This window comes from Dreissena polymorpha, chromosome 7, assembly GCF_020536995.1.
Source record: "Dreissena polymorpha isolate Duluth1 chromosome 7, UMN_Dpol_1.0, whole genome shotgun sequence".
Lineage (NCBI taxonomy): Eukaryota > Metazoa > Mollusca > Bivalvia > Myida > Dreissenidae > Dreissena > Dreissena polymorpha.
This window is the reverse complement of record NC_068361.1, coordinates 36,485,115-36,493,547: the sequence shown is the minus strand read 5'-3', so window position 1 is coordinate 36,493,547 and position 8,433 is coordinate 36,485,115. Positions and strand designations below refer to the sequence as shown.

Genomic DNA, 8,433 nt, shown 5'->3' with positions numbered 1-8,433 from the left:
CGAAAAGTTCATTGGCAGCCTGTTGCCCAAGAGCTTCAAAATGATCATGAAAACCACATAAAATTTTATCTTCTTGGTACCGTTGGTTACCTACGTATAAATCAGTAATAAACCTGCCCTGCTTGTTACGTTGGCTATTCACTAGCTTATGAAATGTTCTAGAGTCATATTTCCTGCTTTCAATTATCTTCTGTTTTAGTTCATAGTCTTTTTTCGCAATTGCCTGCCTAACACTGGATCGTAGTGCCCTCTTAGCCAAGTTCTTTTCAGTTAATAAACTACTCTCTCCACGCGGTCTACCCGCCCGCTTCCAAGCTTTGTATGCATTTTTCATGTTCATGACATTGTCTCTAATTTCTGGGTTCCACACCTTTAACTTAGGTTTAGAATTAAACGGTTTCCTTCTACTGGCAAGATTTGACGCAGATTCACTCATAAGCTCACAGAAATCTTTAACAACCTCCTCGACATTATCATCATCAATTTCAGTTTCTAGGGTTGCGAGACCGTCCTTGACCCTAATGGAATATACGTGTTTATCAATAGTTCTCCAGTTCACCCTAGTGCTTATTACGCTCTCTTCTGGCTTTATATTAAAAGTAAAATTAAACAAAAGTTCAACCTTTATAGGATAGTGATCCGATGTATTTGTCCGCAGGTCATTAAGTACGACCTTTCTTGAAGTGATTAGCACTGATGGCACGTTGTACAGAAAAAAGTCTATCTCGGTGCACTCATTGCCTCGAGGGTCAAGGTATGTTTCCCCGGAATTCTCAAATTTAAGATCAAAGTCATTTACCAGTTCTTTCAAGTAATTAAGTCTTCTAGATCCATGAGCCCCTCCAAGATTTTCGTTAAAGTCGCCGCCCAAAAGGATATAATTGTCAGTGTTATATTTTAAAATGATTTCCCTTATCTGGTCCACACAATCGCAAAACTCGGTCACATTACCGCTCAACCCTCGACAGGGCATGTATACAGACACTATGACTAATCCCTTATTGTCCTTGAAGTTAGAAAGTTGCAGGCATTGAATTCTGTTTCCTCCGTCGTCAAGCACGGTCACTTTTGGATCAAGTTCTTTCTTCCATAAAACACCTACCCCGCCAAAACCTCGCGGAAGCTGTGTAGGCAATAATGGGTCATTGTAATCTGTACCTTTTCCAACAGAGTTTATGTTTTCGTGAACTTCACTTAAGAGATCAGTTTGAGACTGAAATAGCCAATGTTCTTGCACAAGTATAATATCGTTACACTTAAAAATGTCCGCTATGGCGAGTGTACTAGTCACAATGTTCTTACAATTAAAAGAAGCTATCCCTAACGTTTTTGGAGACTCGCTACTAGGTTCAAAACTAACACTCGATTCCGACCGTTGCGCTATCTGGGAATGTTCCGATGTTTGACGTGGTACAAAAAAGGATGCTGATCAGGAAAGCTCCTTACACTAGTGCCCGCCGGTAGATACATCAACGGTTGACCATGGACATGTCCAGGCACTACTGACACACGTTCGCTATCACTGTCTATACTGTTGCGGTTCGGTACACTCTCTACTCTGTCGCTGTAGTGCATTGCTGTAGAAACCACACTTGTCGTTGACAACGTAACAGGGGGACAGCTGTTAATGTTCGTAAGGACCGGCGCAGCGCAAACACTGGCGGCGGCTGTCGAAACCACCCTAGTCGTTGACCGTGTTACAGGGGGAACGCTGGTAATGTTCGTTATGTCTGGCATATCACAAACACTGGCGGCTGTCGAAACCACACTAGTCGTTGACCGAGTTACAGGGGGAACGCTGCTAATGATCATAAGGTCCGGCGTAGCACAAACACTGGCGGCGGCTGTCGAAACCACACTAGTCGATGACCTTGTTACAGGGGGAACGCTGTTAATGTTCGTTAGGTCCAGCATATCACAAACGCTGGCGGCTGTCGAAACCACACTAGTCGTTGACCGAGTTACAGGGGGAACGCTGCTAATGATCGTAAGGTCCGGCGTAGCACAAACTCTGGCGGCGGCTGTCGAGACCACACTAGTCGTTGACAGGGTTACAGGGGGAACGCTGTGAATGTTCGTAAGGACCGGCTTAGCACAAACACTGACGCCGGCTGTATGCACACCTATATCACTCGCGGCTTCTAGTACACGATTGCTTGAAACAATATGGCTCTTATTGTGCCGAACAGGGATATTCTCGCACTCAGTATCATGCAAAAAATTGTCTTTAAATATAAACTGCTCAAGTTCATTTTCTATTTTGTCAAAAACAAAGTTAGTTAGTCTGTCTTGTAATTTAGTCAATCTAGCCTGTATCGTGCTATTAAAGCCAGTCTGCACTTTTTCTCGCGAAGACTCGTTAGAAATTGGATCGGCATCATGCCGCTTATCATTAACACATTCTCCCGCCTCAAGACGTTCAAGTCTCTTAGCAACCGTTTGCAGTGTAATTTGTAATTCTTCATTACGGGCTTCTAAACGTTTACAATAGGATTCTAATTTATTTAGGTCTTTAAGTTTTTCTTGGTTTTTAAGCTGGAGTATCTTAACCTCTTCTTCCTTTTTCTTTACTTTCAATTCACGTTCTCGTATATCACTCAACTTAGTTAAACAAGAACATTCTGCGCTGCTAACTTCAACACTCTGCACTAGCTTCTGCCTGGAGGTATCGTTACTACTTTTGCGCGACTCGACACTTACAGCACTAACAGTAGTGATTATCTCTGACTCTTGTAACTGACCACTGTCCATTTCATCGTGTAAGATATCGAGAGCCACCGTGCTCTCTGTTGCCTTGGTTACCTTTGGAATTTGTAAGCGCAAATTAGAGTCTGATTTAGATTTTGACATAAGTTTAGGTTGGTTCTTTTTGTCAATATGCGATGCAACACAGTATGTTTTTAAAGACGTTTGCTCATCAAGGCTAACACCAGTTTGTTCGCATTCATTTAGCGTTTTAGACGGTGTACTTGTGTCAGAAGTTTTACAAAATCTACAGCAAAACGACTTGTCGTGAGACGAAGCCAATTGTTCAATTTCATCTTTTTAAGCTTTTGGCAATGATAATGGATCCAATGAGAACCTTTGGTACACAGCACACTATTTGTTTTGCATGCACGGTTACAACCTGGGCATTTATCAGAGTCTTCTCTACAGTTATTGATGGTTATCGCTGCACCAGCTGCAGGCAGAGCATTTGTACTTTGTTTTGAAAGAAATTCGGTCAACTTTTCAACCAGCAGGTCATTAAACACTTTCAAATCTATATTGTTGCTTACGCACAGAAAGTCTTCAATAGCATTTATATTTGGCATATCGTCTTCCAGAAATTCCATACAGTTTTTACCATTAAGGAGAAATCTACTTGTGGTTACATAAATGTTGAGCGTATACCTGACACCATCGGCTTTAATGACTCTATAGACCCTTTTGGTTCGATTGACTCCAGTATTGTCAAATGTGTCTGTGACTTTCACGTTACAATTTTGCTCAGACAGTTTATTAAAGTACTGAGAGAGTGCAATATCAATTAATTCAAACAGCACTGCGTCGGTTGAGAAGACTATATTGCCTTCACTGAGTTCGTATGATACGACATGAGCTCTTTGAGCGGCCTCAAGTTTGTTCCTTAGCAATTTGTCGATGTTCAGGGCATAGTTTTCAAACTTCTGTGTTTCTGCTTTCGGCAGAGGTTTCCTATTTCGAACTTCCAAGGCCATGCTTACCAAACGACCACCCCTCACGTACCAATAATATGAATTAATCAAAGGATAAACAGTGATATTTTCAAGCTGGCTCTCACGACCTGCTATCAAGTGCAACAATGTTGCAATTAGAAAAAGATACACAATCATTAAGATAGCTTAAGAAGGGACAACAACAGTTTGCCTACAATAACCCATAGGGACGACAGTAAAGCTACTTGAAAAGTCGTAAAAGTGTCTAAATTTGAGGACACTAAACAGTGTTATTTCCACACCAGCACTCACGGCCTGTGACCACGTGCAATCGGTAAAAGTTACAAAATCATAAAAGCAGTTTAAAAAACAACAAATTGTCTACAATAAAACATTGGGGCAGCGATAAAGCATCTTAGAATGTCATAATAGGGTCTGATTTGAGAACCCTAGGCAGTTTTCTTTTTTACACTGGCACTCACAATGCTGCAATCAGTTAAAGTTACAAGACCATTAGGATAGCTTGAAAAAAGAAAACAACAACAATGAATTGCCTTCAATAAAACATAGGGATGATAATGAGGCTACTAAAATGTCATAAAAGGACTTAATTTAGACCCCTAGAAAATTTTCTTTTCACACCGGCACTCGCTACCTGCACCACGTGCAACAAAGTTATTCACAATAACAGTTTCAAAGACATAGAATAGCTTGGAAACTACGAACTATATACTAAAATGTCATAAGAGGGACTAGATTTAAGGACCATAGACAGTTTTCCTTTTCACAACGGCACTCGCGAACTGCACCACGTGCAACAAAGTTATTCACAATAAAAGTTGCAAAGTCATTAAAAAGCTTAAAAACTACGAATTATCTACAATAAAACATAAGCACGGCACTAAGACTACTAAAATTGTCATAACAGTGTCTATATTTAGGGTAAAAACAGTTTAAGAATGTCCAAAGTAAAAAAAAATCCAAGATGGCGGCCAATATCGATTTCCTTTGTCCACGTACACACGCAGTTATTTATCTACACCGAGCACACAAAAATTGGGAATTTGGGCAAATAACAAAAGTCCTGTCTTTCTCTTATAGCTGTTCCTAGTATTGCCGCATCTCCTCCACCCGAATAATAAGTTAAAAATCAGTTAAAAATTTAAAAATCTAAGAGCATAAAAAGCACGTCCTTCCACCACAACACCGCCACCGCATCCTTCAGAATTCAAGATGGTTCAGACAAAAACAAGTGCTAGCGCTAAGAAAAGACTAAAAAAACAAGAGATGCAAGGTACAGGTGTAATAAAAGGGAAAGGATACTAGACATTGGTATTCAGTGTGATCGATGGAGAAGAGTTAAAGATGCTACTGGGATTGAAAAGGACGAGAAAATGATGGAAATATTGATCGATGCGTAAGTCTTCTTCATTTTCAGTTTGTGTGTCAAAGCAACTTTTCCGTTATTATTTTGCTACATAATGAACACGATTTGACTTAAACACACACACAAATCCTTTAAGTATAAAATATTTGTTTTAGAAATGAAATATGCTTTTAAATTTCAGAACTACAGTCTACTTCTGAACTAGAGAGCTTCAACAATCATCTTTTGATGTATGCTCCAAAGCGAAATGCTTTCAGGTAAATAAAAAGTTCCATGTGTAAAGTGTTTCTTTTTTATTTCATGAACACATGCTTATTGAACAAAGGAATTTATGCTCTTTCTTTTTGAGAATTTACATTTTAATAATGTAAAAATGATGTACCCTTTGTGATAAGTCTCGTAATAAACTGCCTGAATGACTAAAATATGAATATTTTTAGCTCGGCTGTTTTCGGAGACAACCTGAGGTATTGTCATAGCCAGCTCGTCGTTGTCGTGTCGTCCGCCTGCATCGTGCTAAAACTTTGACATTTTGCTCTACAATCAAAGTGCTTCCACCTACAACTTTGAAACTTCATATGTAGATGCTCCTTGATGAGTTCTACACGCCACAACCATTTTTGGGTCACTAGGTCAATGTCACTGTGGCCTCTAAAAAAAAATAATCTGACAAGCTTTCGAAGCCCAGCATGGCACCTATAATATTATGCTGTGCTCTTGTTTCATCATGTGATAGTTAAATTATTTGTGAACAGGATTTTTGTATTTGTTCACAGGATGTTTAAACAACTAGTAGTAAATCAAGAAATGAATTCTGATAATGAATATGTCAAGTCATTGGTGTTGAATTAGTTCATATCTAGTGTAACATCATCAAGGTCCTAAAGGCAGATTTTCACATGAGTTGCGTTATATTTTCTGAGTTTCATTTCTAAAATTATTTTTTTTCAGCTATGCTGTTTATAGATGCAGGTGTCAGTTAGCAGCAATAGATTATTCAAAACACTTGAATCGTCCTGTTTTGTTGGACCAAGAAGGAAATTAGAGGTATTTATATTATTGTTTTTGCCCTGTATGTTTGTTTGTTTGTTTGCGTCAAACTTTAACATTTTGCCATAACTTTTGCAATATTGAAGATATTAACTTCATATTTGGCATGCATGTGTATCTCATGGAGCTGCACATTTTGAGTGGTGAAAGGTCAAGGTCAAGATCATCCTTCAAGGTCAAAGGTAAAAAAAACAAATTTAAGAGAAGTAATAAGCTTTAAAGAGTTCATCTGAAGCTGTCAAATGATAAAAAAAAATCAAAGTGGCGCAGTAGGGGAGATAGTGTTTGTCAGAAACACATTTCCTGTTTTTATTAAATTTTGAATTGTAAAGATTAATTTACAGATTTATGTTTACTTTTTGAAAGTTTTTATTATTAACAATTCAACTGAATTAACAAACATGATGTATTTAAGCTCAAATTTGACACATTCATGTGATATGAATAATAAGTATACATTTTGCAAACAATGCTCCTGGCATAAAATAACTACTCTAGCATGGTATGCACTGAATCAGTAAATTTATATGATGGCATATATATTGTCTATAGATCTTAATTCTCGGTTTTGATTTAGCAATTGTCATTTCATTTTTCCAAACATCATGTCAGTTATAAAACAATCTTTCAGGGGAAAGAGTGCACTCAAAAGCTGCTGGTAATTGGAGCACAAGACCTATGAAAAAACCCAAGGAGTATACATACATAACCAGTTTGATCACTGAAGTTACAAATGAATTCACCATAGGCAAGAAAAGAATAAGTGGCAAATGTGAACAGCTGTCTGAAGACCCCAGAAGAATTAGGTCAACTATAGCCCCTGTCACCCGTCCACCTACATCGATACTTAGTGATCAGCATGTCTCTAGATTGAGAAAAGCGAAAAAAATGAATTGTTGCCCAAGACGTGTTTGATATTCATTTGAAATTGAGGCAGAAGTTAGATAACTATTAAGTTTCACATCTTTAGTGTTAATATAATTTTAGAAGTGTTTTGAAAATGTACAATCTTACATTATGTTATAAATAATGAATGCTCTTGGTTGTACAATGCAATGACATTTTTCAGGAAGTTTTAATATTGAATTTAGCATAATTTATTTTTTTTTAAATATATTTTGTGCGATTTTTATCAATACATTTTTACACATATAAAGAACACAATTTTTCTTACAAAAAGTTTCTTTTTTTGTTTGATTATCGATACGTGTTTTTTATTGTCTTCTTTATAGCCTGTATTTAATAAACCATTGTAGTCAATGTCTCTAAGCCTCTTATAATTGACCTTGAGAGTAGTTTCTTCTTTAATTATCGATACTATGAATGTGATAGTGTATCCAGATATGCCTCAGTGTTCTATTTAGACATTAACATTTAATACTTTTTAATGGCCATACTCATTTGAAATGCAAATCACCTAAATAATTAAATGCCAGCATCATACACTCGAACCAACTCCTGTCACATTTCTATATGCATGTATTGAGTTCGATCCATTTTTCAGATGAATATAATACAAAATTTGTAAAAAAAATCAAACTTCCATGCATGGGCCAACAAGTTCTTATCACACTGAATAAAATACCTCAATTGTATATCAATTTAATAGATATGAAAGACTCGGCTGAGCTAAAATGTAGACGGTCTGCACAGGTTACTACATAAAGAAAGCACACAAGATACAAAACATGGTTGAACAATAATAAGATACTATTTTTCAAATTTTCAACAGCAACTTGTTGCTTTTTTATTGATTTCGAAATGTTTATTCATGCATTAGCATATGTCATAGTTTGAAATGTTATTTAAGAAACCTAATCTAACAAAATATCAAGTGTGAAACAAAATGACTCGAAATAAGTATAAACAAGGGCTGTTTGTAAAACTTGCATGCCCCCCATATGGGCTGTCAGTTGTAGTGGCAGCCATTGTGTGAATACGTTTTTTGTCACTGACCTTGACCTAGTGACCTGAATATCAATAGGGGTTGTCTGCCAGTCATTATCAATTTACCTTTGAAGTTTCATGATCCTAGGCATCAGCTCTTGAGTTATCATCCGGAAACTATTTTACTGGTTCTAGTCACCTTGACCTTTGACCAAGTGACCTGAAAATCAATAGGGGTCATCTGCGAGTCATGATCAATGTACCTATGAAGTTTCATGATCCTAGGTGTAAGCGTTCTTGAGTTATCATCCGGAAACCATTCAGTGGACGGACGGACCGACATGAGCAAAATAACATACACCCTCTTCTTCGAAGGGGGGCATAATAAAAAAATCCAAATGCAAACTTAAAATTGAATACAAGCAAAAGATA

At 37.4% G+C, this 8,433-nt stretch overlaps 1 long non-coding RNA gene across 1 annotated transcript; it reads left to right on the top strand.

Moving 5' to 3' along the window:
- The first annotated feature begins 4,907 nt into the window (after nucleotides 1-4,907).
- Nucleotides 4,908-7,349, top strand: LOC127838923 (uncharacterized). The gene is made up of 4 exons (XR_008030037.1): nucleotides 4,908-5,094; nucleotides 5,246-5,321; nucleotides 6,016-6,111; nucleotides 6,746-7,349. It is a non-coding gene; the product is annotated as an uncharacterized LOC127838923 (long non-coding RNA).
- The last annotated feature ends 1,084 nt before the right edge of the window (nucleotides 7,350-8,433 follow it).